Raw genomic sequence first — 14,072 nt, forward strand, 5'->3', positions numbered from 1 at the left:
TGGAAGTTTTTGTTAGATATTATTTTGAATATTTAAATTTTTTATAATTTTATGTGTTATAAAGAAAAAGAGTTTTATCTTTATAGTTTATAAGAGGATTTTAGTTTCAAGATTAAGGTATTTTTGCTTCTTTTTTATTGGGTATTTATTTCTTCCTTACTGACTTTGATGGTTTTATGGATTTTTTTAATGTTTTTATTTTGTTTTTTTCTTTTACTTGAGGGATGATTGAAGTATTGAAAGGGTTAACATCTGACCCGCCAGTAACTTGTGGTGGAAGTTGTGGTTGGGTTGTGTTAGGACTGGTTTTATGGTTGGTTTTTGAGGTTTTTTGTGTTTAGTTGTAGGGTTATTTTGTATGAGTTGTAGGATGTAGGAGTTTTTGGTTTTAGTTGTGTTGGGGGGAGGGGACAGGGTGGTAAGGTTTTAATAGCTGTGGCTGGCTTTGTTCTGGTTGTGGTTTTGTAGCCTCTTTTGTTTTCCCAGTCCCAGCTCTCCCAGTCCCTTCACCCCTTTCCTTGACTCTGAGCCCCTGAACCTCCTTCCCAGCTCTGCCAGCTCTTCATGTCCCCCTTTTCCTTGGCCTGTGGAACCCCCTAGATCCCCAAACTCTCACTTTATGCCCCCCAGCCACCCCAAATTTCCATGTCGCCCCGTTCTCCCCCCCCCAGTACCTGGAAGTGGAGCTGTCTGAGCCCAACCCGTAAATGAGCCTTAATTGGTCTTATCCTAGGGCAAGCTATTACAGCTCCAGAGCTCAGGCCCCAAGGGGACTGAGTGCCAGACGCCAGCTCGCTCAGACCAAGGCTGCGTGAAATAAACAGGGCCAGGAGACTTCTTCTCCTTTTTAATGCCTTTATTAAAAGTGATCAGCTCAGGATTGGGTGGCTCGGCAGGGCTGCAGTCCCCGTTGTGTCTCCCAGGGTGACTCAGAGGAGGAGGACATGCGCAGCTCTGTCCACCAGGGGCAGAGCCGGGGGATCCAGTCCTCGTGGGAGCCTTTAGGGCGTGATGTCCCCGTCAGATCTTGCTTTGTCAGTGCGGTCCCCCTCAGTCTCGGCGCTGGGGACGACTCCCATGGTCAGGGCGAGAGGGACTCCGCATCTCTGCAGGCTCAGCAATCGGCTCCTCATGTCCAGACATCACTTTAGTCTCTCAATTCTTATTTGGCTCGTTGTTTTTGGGGTTTTCTCGTTGCATTAGGAGTCCTGGTGCTACAAAGCATTCTGGACTTTGGAGTCACTTTGCATAACCCCCCCCACCCTCTCAGGTGTCTTCTCTATGTTGGAAGAGCGCACTGCCTCGGGGAAGGGCCATCACCCCACCCAGCCAGGCCTTTTACTAATACAAAAGAGGAGATAAGCTCTAACGACCCGTGATTACCATGACAAAACACTAAGAACTTTGGCAAAAACAGAGACCTGGCTGCCTCCCTGTAACTCTTTCTCACAAAAAAATATTAACTGAATTTTTGTTCATAACAGTCCCCCCTCTTTTTCTTTGATCGAGCTTAAATTCTTAAGCTCGCATCAACTCACAATTTTTTGTTTTGAATCTACTATAAATCTCTTGTGCACTTTGGTAATCATGCTTACTTAACCTTGTTACTTCTCTTGGTTTTTTCAGGTTGGTCTGTACAGCCAATACTGTTTTACTAAAACAGATAAATAAGCATAGTAAAAAGAGCAATCCTCCAAGTACACACATAGTGAGAAAAACCACCTTTTCCCATACATATTTTCTGAAAATCCCAAAGTTCTCCCACCCACTTGGATCAAGTGTAGGATTTTGATCTTGATTATTTACACATGCCAATCTTTTTATTTCGTTTGAAATGTCTCTAATAATTGAATTTTTTACTTTTAATACTGCCTGGAGCTGGATGACTTTGTTCAGCACAGATTTTAGGATCTGAACTTGGCTTTTACAATTTTGGATTTTCTCAATTTCTATTTCACTTTCTCGGTTTTGTTTAATTTCTCCCAAATCATTATATATAGGAACTCCTAAACTTGATCCAGTTTCTCTGGGTAATAAGAAAATTGGTTTTATCACCCTAGCAATGCAGTTGCCAGATGAGATCAAACTTAGGGGTTTAGAGTTCCCCTGAAATGTGTTCCAAAAGGGGTTTATCTCTTTTCCAGTACACTCATATAAATACTTGTAACAAACAATTTTTCTTACCATTTTCACCATTTCTTTGCTTTTTACTAGATCTGCTGAGCTTGTTTCAGCAGCATCACATTCAAAGCACAACCAGGCTTCCTCTATAGGGCACTCTCCTAGGAGTGGCTGCCTAAAAGTGGCAGTATTCTGGGCTATCCAATACATTCTCTTATTTTTCTGATAAAGGACCAAGTGGGAGAGGTTAACACAATCAGGGTTAGAACTGATGTGGACTCTCGACAAGGAGCTAACTTCCTCCTCATAGCGGGGTTGGTAGCATTCACTGCACAGCTCAGCTGGGCTTCCTGGAGCACCACCAGCAGTTAGAGCCATCAGTACCACCCTTCCCAAGAGTCCGGTATGGGCCATCTTGCACAGCCTGCCCACCCGGCCTTGCCCTCTTGGGGAATTTTTTACTGAGGAGAAGCTTCCAAGCTCTTTAGAGTCCCTTCTACCCGCTTCTCTGGTTAAGCCCCTCTTGGTCTGTTCCCTACAAATTTTAGTTTCCCCTAGCGGAGTGTTCTGTAGAGGATTAACCTGGAGTCTTTAGAAATATATTGGGGAACTTAAACTAGAATTACTTATTTACAGCCTTAAACTTTTTACCAACATAATTTACACAAAACAGTTTTGAAACATTTTAAGCAATATTAGAACTCTGATACCAATTTTTTCTATACAGTTCAGTCTTTTTGACTCTTCCTTCTGAGAGTCAACTTTAAATCTCAGTATACTCAGATGAATTACCTTGTGATGTGGATGAACCCTTATCCAGTGCCCGGAGGTGAGTGGTGTGGACTCTGGCCCAATGCCAGAAGGAGAAAGGGGTGGAGTCCGGTCCAATGCCAGAATGCCAGAGGGAAAAAAACTGATGTTGAATCTTGGTCTATTGCCAGGGGGTGAGAGTGACTAACATAGTTTACACCAAACAGTCTTGAAACATTGTACTAATGTCTTCCCATACACTTCAGTCTTTTTGACTCTTCCTTTTAAGAGTCAACTTTAAATCCTTTGGTCCTTTTATCACAGTATACTCAGGTGATTTAGTTTGCGTAGCAGATGAATCTTGTCCAGCGCTGGGGAGTGAGAGTGGTGTGGACTCTGGTCCAATGCCAGAGGGAAAGGCTGATGTTGTTTCTGGTCCCGTACCTGGGGGTGAGACTGGCCCTTTTATTCTTGTAATATGAGTCCAACCTTTTTCTTTGGTCCACACAGCTGAATTAGTGATCAGGAGCACCTGGAAGGGGCCTTCAAATTTAGGCATTAGTGTTCCCGTATTCCATGATTTTATCAAAACCCAATCTCCTGGGCTAATGTTGTGAACTTTTGTGTCAAGAGGGGTAGTTTGAGGAAGGTATCCTTTCTTTCTAAGTCCTTCCAGAGTTCTTCCAATTATTTCTAAATACTTTCTGGTAGCTTCTTCCCCTTCCAGATAGTCTCCTGTGCTATAAGGTGTTAGCAAGAATGGCAGCCCAAACATCATTTCATAAGGTGAAATTCTTATGTCAGACTGAGGTCTTGTTCTGATGCGCAATAGCGCTAGGGGCAAACATTTCAGCCAATTCATTTTTGTCTCTTCAACCAATTTACTTAACACATTTTTGAGGGTTTTGTTCATTCGCTCCACCCTCCCAGAACTCTGGGGATGCCACGGAATATGCAGCTTCCATTTCATTCCTAAAGCCCCAACTATATTTTGTAATGTTTGGGACACAAAATGTGGACCTCAGTCTGAGTCTATGGTGTTCACCATTCCATATCTGGGGATAATGTTCTCTAGGATTGTTTTTGCTACAACTTGAGCTGTTTCCCTTCTGGTCGGGAAGGCTTCTACCCAGTGTGTGAGATGATCAACCATAACCAGTAAATATCTGTACCCTTGCACTGGGGGCATCTCAGTGAAATCTATCTGTATGCTTTGGAAGGGTCTCAAGGCTAATTCCCTTCCTCCAGGTGCTACTTTTCTCATAACTTTCTGGTTCACTTTTTGACAAATGACACACCCTCTTGTAACAGCTTTAGCCAGGCTATATACACCAATGCATAGGTTATTCCTTAAGAAATGATCACATAGTCCTTGGACTCCCCAGTGAGTTAATTTGTGTAATTCTGTTAGCACTGTCCGAGCCAGTGCTTTATTCAAAAACACCCATCCGTCTGAGGTTAACCACTCTCCCTGTTGTCCTTGATGTAACATTAAATCCTTTATAACTTCTAATTCTTCTTCACTGAATACAGGTTCTTCCCTTTTTTCCCCTTCTTCGGGTGTCATTTTTGCCTTTAAAATTTTTACTGGATCTCCTGGTTCTAAAACTGCTTCTTTGGCTATCTGATCAGCCAGTCGGTTTCCTCTAACTTCAAAACTGTCTCCTCTCTGGTGCCCCTTTATATGGACCACTGCTATTTCTGTAGGTTTCTGTAGAGCTTCTAATACTGATCTAACTAGGTTCTCATGGGCTAAGCTTTTTCCCTTCGAACTTAAATATCCACGTTCTTCCCATATTTTCCCAAATGTGTGAACCGTCCCATACGCATATTGGGAGTCCGTATAAATAGTTCCCCGGTCGCCCTCCAGTAAATCCAGTCCCCTTTTCAGGGCATAGATTTCGCAACTTTGGGCTGACCAGTTTGGTGATAGTTTCCCTTTTTCTGCAATTTCTAATGTTTCTCCATCTATAATGGCATAACCTGAAGCTCTTTTTCCATTTACTACCCTTGAAGAGCCATCTATGAATAAGCTTTTTCCAGTTGCTAGAGGCTGATCTTCCAAATCTTCTCTTACTTTTGTTTGGAGATAAACCAATTCAAGACAATCATGTTCTAAATTCTCTATAGGCTCTCCCATTAGGAATTGTGCTGGATTGAGGGCATTTGATGTGATAAATTCTACGTCCTCTGCGTTCATTAGTATTATCTCATAATTTAATATTCTAGCATCGGTTAACCACTGCTGAGCCCTCTGTCTCAGTACTGCCTTAAGATCATGAGGAGTATGCACTTAATTTTTCCTTGTAAGGTCAATTTTTGAGCCTCCTCTATCAGGATTGCAGTTGCTGCTACTGCTTGTATACAAACTGGCCAGCCTCTAGCCACTGGATCTAACAATTTGGAGATGTACGCCACAGGTTTCCTGCACCCTCCCCACTCTTGGGTTAATACTCCATAGGCTATACCTCCTTCGGCACTCACAAACAGGTCAAAGCCCTTCCTGAGGTCTGGTAAGCTTAGGACCGGGGCAGAAGACAGTTTGTTTTTTAAGTTTTCCAACTGTTGATCATCTTCAGCTGTCCACATTAGGGGTTCTGGATCCACTAGCTTATTGTACAGAAATTTCACACTCTGTGTATATTGATCTAACCATAACTTACAATACCCGAACAAGCCCAGGAGTTTTCTCACATCTCTTTTCGTTTTCGGGGCCGGGAGAGCTAAAATACCTGAAATTCTGTCAGGGCTTAGTTTCTTATACCCTCCCCCTATTATGTGCCCCAAGTATGTTACTTCTGATTGCACAAATTGCAGTTTCCCTTGGGAAACTTTTAGTCCTTTCTCCCCCAGAAAATACAAAAGCTTAATACTAGTTTGTCTGACCTGATCTTTTTCTTTTCCTGATACCATCAGGTCATCAACATACTGCAGGATCTGCACTTCTTTTTCAGGGACAAATTGTTCCAACAAACTCTCTAAAGCTTGTCCAAAGAGATTGGGGGATTCGGTGAACCCCTGTGGTAATCGGGTCCACCTTAGCTGTTGTCTCCTCTTTGTACTCGGGTCCTCCCATTCAAAGGCAAACCAATCCCTACATTCTGTTGCCAGAGGACACGCCCAGAAAGCATCCTTCAAATCTATAACAGTGAACCAAGCATGCTCTCTTGGAATTCTGCTTAGGAGACTATACGGGTTGGGCACAACTGGATGTCTGGCAATGGTTCTTTTTTTGACTTCCCTTAAATCTTGTACCAGCCTATATTTCCCTTCAGCTTTCTTAACTGCCAGTATAGGGGTATTATGTGGTGACATGCAGGGTTCTAAAATTCCCTCTTGCAACAGTTGTTCAATGACTATAGCAAGCCCTTCTTTCCGTCTAGGGAAATCCGATACTGTTTAACCCGTATGGGTGAGGTATCATCCTGCATTTTTATTGTTATCGGTGGAATGTCTAATAAGCCTCTCCTTCCCCCCTCAGCCCATACCTCAGGATTTATCTCCGCAACATCTCCTTGAGATAACTTCATCACTTGTACTACCATCCTCCCTTCCCTTGGGACAATCCCAACCCCCAAATGAACTTGCAGATCCCGTCCTAACAAACTTTTTTCTAAGTTAGGCAGATAAAGAAAATTAGCTTTACATTGCCTTGACTTCCCAATTATTTTCACTTCTTCAATCACTGATGCTCTAAATGGTCTCCCCTCCGCTCCCAATACTTCACAAAATTTTCTCCCAATTTCCATACCTTTTGGTATTTTGTTGAGACAGGACTTATCTGCCCCTGTATCAACCAAAAATTCAAATTCCTCATTTAGGGGTCCCACTTCAAAGATTAACAAGGGCTCTTCTAGATGTTGCATCGGGTCCCCTATATTAAAAAGCCCCTGGCACCCCTAGTCCTCCCCCTTAAGAATCCTTCCTAAATTATCTTGTTCCCTGGCTATTGCCTCATCGAGACTGAGCTTTCTACAAAACCTCCTGATGTGTCCTGCCTCCCCACAGTAATAACACTGTCGTCCTCTCAAAGGGACTTGAGGTCTCTCAATCCTTCATGTACCTGCCAGTACTGGCCTGTCTCTGCCTCCTCCTGGTGGTGGACCTGCCCCCCCTGCACTTTCCCTAGCTACAGCGACCATGATCTTAGCCTTGGCCTTTGCTTTTTCTTCCTCCCTCCTTAAATACACCTTCAATGCCTCTCTTAATAACTCATTTATGTCCTTCACTTGCCACTCTTCCATCTTTTCCAGTTTCCTCCTTATATCAGGCCAAGATTTGGTAACAAATTGGACTTTTAGTAGCATTTGACCTTCTGGACTGTCTGGGTCTATTCTAGAGTACAACTGGAAGTTCCGCTTTAGGCGGTTAAGCCAGGCAGCAGGAGCTTCATCTTTCTCCTGTGTACCCTCAAATGCCAATTGGGTGTTAGTTCCTTTGGGAACTGACTCTTTGATCACCCGTATTATCAAAGACCTATATTCCATCATGGCCTTCCTCCCCTCCTCCTGGTTAGGGTTTCAGCTGGGATCCGTTAGTGGCACATTCTGTTCGCCTGATGGCACCTGGGGTCCTGGACGGTTATCTTTCTCCCAAATTCTTATGCCAGCCACCCTGATCATCTGGACCTCTTCTGGGGAAAATAATATACTCAGGATGGAATTCATCTCCCCCCAAGTGTAGATATTTGGACCTAGAAATTGATCTACTTGGTTGGCTATGCCCACTCGGTCCTCAACTAAATACCCCAACTCTTTCTTGAATCTTCTCACCTCAGAAGCAGTTAGAGGTGCATTCACAAAGCCAACACCTCCTGCTACTCCTCCCATAGGAACCTCTCTGAGGGGAAAGAGTCTCTCTGCCTTGGAGGTCTTGGATCTGGTGCTACAGTACGGCCCATCTTCAGATGCCAAACTACTTTGAGGGATATCTGGGTTACCCTGAACTTTCTGCCCATCAGCAGGTGTATTTGCTGATGGCTGTTTACTAGGCGAGGAGGCATTTGTGTCCCAACTAGGAGGAGGTAAAGGGACAGCAATAGGAGGGGGAGGAGAGCCTGAGTGAATATTAAGTGCAGCTGGAGAAGGGGTGGAGAATGCAGCAGGTGGAGTAGGCACTTGTGGTGGTGCAGAAGGAACTGGAGGGGCTGAAGGGGGTTGTGAGGGAGTGGTTACCGGAGGAGATACTGGGTTTATCACAGCCGGGGTGTTGAAGTGAGGGAGCGACCATCTTTGTTGATTTAGCATCTGACTCCGGTTTATTCATCAATCAGGCACTTTTTATAACAGTGTTAATTCACTTCATGCATATTGCAAAATCTGAGCTCCTGATAGGCTGTAGAGAAAACTTCAGCTCCTCCTTTTGTTTACAATACCTGAAGTTAGTTTACTGAAACCAAGATCAGTGTTCCCACCATGATATGAAAGGTTCTCAAAACCTTCATATCTGTTCCCAGACTGGCCGTCTGTTCCCAGTAGCAGCCAAGGACAGAAAGGTCTGAGAATCTTGTTGTTTATATGAAAGGTGGCTGAGAACCTAATAATTTACAGGATCAAGCCTGGGAAAGGCTGCTTTACAGCAGGCTTCTATATTTCCCTCAGCTGAATACCTTCATGGCCTCTTTCTTTAAGCCATGCTTAAACCAGGCTCTCCACATTTCCCCCGTTTCTTTCTTTTTGGAAAAGGAGGTTAGTTGCCAAGTTTTGTCTGTCATCTTACCAACCATATTTTGAATACAACCAAAAATACAAAGCAAAAGCATTCAAAAACATACTTAGTATCTCTATAAGGTCCCGCAGCCATGGTCCGAGCAATGGCTTTTACCCCAATGGGTTAAAAGGCTGTCAGCTGTCCTCCCTCATGTGCACCTGGAGAGGAGGTGAACTGGTGAGTCTGAAAATGATCCTTTGTGTCCTTGAAGTTTTCACGTCCACCTTTTCCTTGGGTTTCTTAGAAAAGTTCAAGATCAGTTTTATAGACTGTAGTCCTTTAGTCATTTGGCTCAAATGGCATCAGCTGGGTTATTTCTCAGTCCTTGGTTGATTTGGAGTAGTGAAAAATTACCATGCATTTAAAACACTTAAAATATCTAAACTTAACAGACTTATTTTAAGATCAACAAAGCTTATATGTAAAATCAATTAACTCTAATAAAACTTAAACAAGAATCAGAAAAGTTCTATGGGCTTACTGTATCACACTCTTTGTAACATAAAAATAGGCAATTCTAACAATTATTACATTATAAGCAATATTCTCAGCTAGCAAGGTTTCTCTCTTACAAGGGATCTAAACTAGGGAAACAAATCAAAAAGGCTATCACTAATTATAAGATATGCTATACAACAGATACAAAAAAGAATTCTATGTGCTATAAAGCTTAAACAAAACTCAGGTGTGCTAATATAATTCATAAAAATAAGCTAAAGGAAATTTGCTTTCTATTCTCAAACAGCAAATATATTTTAAACAAAAACAACTCTACTCACAAAGGCTTCTAATTGTTTCTCTTAGCTAGGGTCTCTCTAATGTTAACAACAACACTTTGCACACAGGTCATAAAACAAACGCCTATCATAAAAGCAAAAATCTATCTAACATCACTCAAACTCAATAATATTTAGACTTAAAATACTTAAAATATTTAAACTTAACAGAACTTAACATTACTTGAACTTAATTTTAACAAAATCAGCTGATTTTAAATTCTATATAACTTATACTTAATATAATTTTAATCTTAACAAAAAACTTTTGGTCAACAAAAGTTTGTTTGTTTATAATCATGATAAAAAACAAGTGATATTTTAAAATAAATATCAAATGTTATATGTTTTTGTTAATCATATGCTTTTAAAAACCAAGCTTTTATTAACTAAAATTTGAAATTATTAATTATTTCAAATTTTTTTTATTTCATATTTTTATTATTATTTTATTTTATCATTATTCATTTTATTATTTATCATTATTTTATTTTAATATTTATCATTATTTTATTTTATTATTTATTTCATATTTTATTATTATTTTATTATTATTGTTTATTTAATATTTTATTATTTCATTTATATTATTATTATGCCTTCCAAGGTGGCTTTGGAGTAGGAAACACCACTTTAAAAAACAAACATTTCCTTTGGATTCAGAGAAAGGAAACAATTCTTATTTAAAAATAATTATATAGCAATTTTATAAAATGCCTCTGAGGAAATACATCAACAGATGTTTTCCTTGTGTAAAATAGACATTTTTTAGCTGAAATCTTTGAAACACATATACTACTTAAAGTTTGTGTTTATGCATTACCTTCTATATTAGTAAATCAATAAAACTTCTAATCTATACCAAAACTATTTTTCTTTATTCAAAATGTGTACCACTCCTAATTTTGCTTTCAGGGAACAGCAAAGTCACATTGCATACCACTGGAATAGGACACTGTTTAAAATCTTTAAAAGCAGCATTTAGGATCAAACTAAAGCTTGATAGAAAGATCTGTCCACGCTTTGAAATGCAAAACCTCTTGAAACTATTATTATTGGAGAGTGGATACTGGCAAGAACAGAAACTGCACAGACAGGAGAGAGAGAGAGAGAGCCTAGGAGCTTTAACCCAGTGCACTCCAGCCCTGAGCCTTTCACAGCTAAGGCTCTGTTTATAGCAGCAAGGAAAGGTAAAAAGTGTGACCATCCTTCTGAGCTTCACCCTAAGCTCGTTACTAACCTGTATCACTGAATTACTAACACTGCTTAAAAGGGGCAGAAGAGAGAGTTTGCAGTCTACCTCTTCTGTGTATAAGAGGACTTTTCACATGTCTGAGCAGGAGAGGAAAAAACCCAAAGCTTATGAGAATAAGTATGAAATACATATAAACTAAGGTAGCAGATTTAAGTAGCTTAAAAAAGTACAGGCACATTCAAGAAAACCAACAGATATTTGTCCATTTTAGAGCAAAGCTACCAAGAGCTTATTTGCTCCCACGCCGCGTGTGTTGGAGGGGGGGCCGAGCCCCTTTTCACTTCATGTTATGTCGAAGTGAGGGAGCGACCACCATTGTTGTTTTCGCATCTGACTCCGGTTTATTCATCAATCAGGCACTTTTTATAACCGTGTTAATTAAGTTCATGCATATTGCAAAATCTGAGCTCCTGACAGGCTGTAGAGAAAACTTCAGCTCCTCCTTTTGTTTACAATACCTGAAGTTAGTTTACTGAAACCAAGATCAGTGTTCTCACCCTGATATGGAAGGTTCCCAAAACCTTCATATCTGTTCCCAGACTGACTGTCTGCTCCCAGTAGCAGCCAAGGACAGAACGGTCTGAGAATCTTGTTGTTTATATGAAAGGTGGCTGAGAACCTAATTATTTACAGGATCAAGCCTGGGAAAGGCTGCTTTTACAGCAGGCTTCTATATTTCTTTAAGGCACCTATCTTTCTTGAACCAGGCTCTCCACAGTTACCTACTCCAGTGTCTAAAGCTTTGGATGCAGTTTGGCAGGGAAACAGCCCTTGTGCTGAGCATTGGCTCTAAGAATCTAAGGCAGCGATCTATGGAAGTCTGCCTGAAGGTCCCTCATGAGCCCCTATTGTCCAGGCTAAAGCTCCCTCAGCACCTCCTCCCTGGCCTTGTGCTGCACCCCTTGCCCAGCTCCCCTGTCCTTCTGTGCCCTCGCTGCAGCCCCTCCATGACTTTCTGCTTCCCAGGGCCCACAGCTGCACACAGCACTCCAGCTGTGGCCGCAGCGCTGCCCAGCACAGGCCACGCTCACTGCCCTGCTCCTGCTGCCCCACTGCTGCTGGCACAGGCACCGTGCCCTTGGCCTGCTTGGCCCCCTGGCCCCACGCTGCCTCATCTGCAGCTGCTCACAGCCGTCAGCCCTGCGTCCTTTGGGCCCACGCAGCTCCCCAGCCACAAAGGTGCCCATTGCACTTCAGATACAACAGGCACCACTGCAAGATGGCCTTCCTGTTCTACAATGACATCTTCTAAGTAGATATCATAAAGTTTGATAGGAATAGAATTCTAAGGAACTCTGACTAAATTAAAATGGTCTAATTCAACTGTACAGGAAATTGCTCCTAAGTAAATATTCCACCCTATCTGTCGTCAGCAAGCAAGGTTCTCTCTGCAACACTAGGTTTGTAGTTCTTCAAAGCTCTGATATAGAAATTTAAAATATCCATTTCGGACTTTGTTGTTTTTCTTCAGGCATGAAAATAGATTTTCTTTCAGCCTTCCTAGCTGGCTCTCTACACTCTGTTGCTACTGGCCAAGCTCTCAGCTTGCTCCACAATTCTTAAACACCAGGAACATGAGATGTTCCTTTCTCACTCACCTCAGGACCTTCAGCACGGCTGAATACACACTTCAGGTGACCTGTAGTGGGAAGGGAAAATTAACCAGATGCTGTCAGAAAACTGCCTGGGCTGCTGAATTCCACAGAACAAGTCAACCCAAACAGAGATGATTTCCCATTGCACAACATCCCTCCAGCAGACACATTTCATTCACACATCCAGCAAAGGATCAGAGATATTCTTGCTTGTGCCTACACTTCAGCCTGTTTTGCCAGTAAATGAATACAAATATGAGCAAGAAAATGCAAATTGTTCTTTAACACTCAATGCTCCTGTTCTACCAAACACATAAAACAGCTTCTAAAATCCTCTCCTTCAGGTACTCTTTTTTTTTCCGGTCAGTTACATGCACTAATTCTTATTAACCTGCAGGAAACAGTTGCCCAGAAAAGCTTCCCAAAATTCCCTTGAGCTGTGGCAGTTCTATTGTGGAAGAGCACAGCAGCACCTTTAGGGTTCAGGAGCAGACACTCACTGCTTTAGAGTTTGAACATCCTTTCAAACGGAATAACTAGGTTAGCACTCAGTAAAAGGTTATTAAGTTAGACAGTCAAATCCTTTCATGTCAAAAGTTAAAAAGAAATAAGCTTTCTCTGAATTCTGGGAACAACTGCAGAGATTTTAAAAGGCATTCCAAGAAGCTCTGCCAGTCTACATTTTCAAAGGTGTCCTGCTTGTCCCAGCAAACTGAGGAAATTACAGACTCTGCTGCCACAGACTCTCCCTTGGAGGGAACGGAAGCCCTGCAGGTTCCCCTGCAAATGCTGCCCTTGTGGCTACAGACACTCCCTTTTTAGCTGAACATCATGACAGGAGCTTTACCAAACCAGTGGCATCCTAATGCTCTTTCTGTTTCAAAATAAGAAACTCAGCCACCAAGAAAGAGCAGGAAGACATACAAAAGCCAGGTTAGGATACACCCTAACCTAAGTAGAACGGAAAACTCTACTTACGTGCAAAGTGTGTAACATAATAAGCGGAAAAAGAAATGCCATAAGCAGCAAAAGCTGCCCTGGCCAGATGGTGAAACATTGCTATTTTTGAAAGTTAGGTAAATAGATGAAACAAGGCTCTTGTCAGTGGGCAGCTACCCACTGACAAAGGCACCAACCAGGAAAGTTCTCCTGATCTGAGCAAGCACTAGGGCTGCTCTGACACTCAGGCCTTCCATGCACCAAGGCAACCTTCTGATGTCACTATGACAAGGTGGCAACCATGCCCTGACATCACAAAGAAAATGCTCCATGTTGGTCTGTGAATTTATGCAAAGCAATAAACAACCTTCCCTACAGCAAACACAAAAGAGCCTGGGAAGCTCTTCTTTGTCACAAAGCAAACTCCCCCCATGGGCCAAACCCTGTTGTTCAGGGATCCAAGAGGAACTCCAGGAGTGCCCCAAGCACCTACAGCCTGTACCCCAGCTGAGCACTCAGATGGGACACAAGCAAAGGGAACCAGACCAAGACAATGGCCCACAGCATTGGACATGTGAGAAATGACTCACACTTTTAAAATTTTAAAGGTTTAGAAAACCTTAACAAAGGACTGAACAAGGAAAAATTGCAGCATTGGGAGTCTCTGTGACTAGCAGCCATGTGCTCATCTACAAAAAGGATGCTCTGCCTTTTATACCCATAGCCCCTCTAAAAGTTTTGTCAGTCAACTCTTTCTCTGCTGTCCATTGGTGGAGGTTATTTTCTTGCATCCTGACTGGAGGTCAGGTGTTGTTACACCCTGCCTGCTGGTAACAAGCCAGGCCTCCCCAAATGCCCTGACTACCAAGGCGATTACAAGGGGGACAGGAAAGAGGACTATGGGAGGGTATATTACAATACCATCAC

This window comes from Zonotrichia leucophrys, unplaced genomic scaffold (genome assembly GCF_028769735.1).
Source record: "Zonotrichia leucophrys gambelii isolate GWCS_2022_RI unplaced genomic scaffold, RI_Zleu_2.0 Scaffold_322_59283, whole genome shotgun sequence".
NCBI lineage: Eukaryota > Metazoa > Chordata > Aves > Passeriformes > Passerellidae > Zonotrichia > Zonotrichia leucophrys.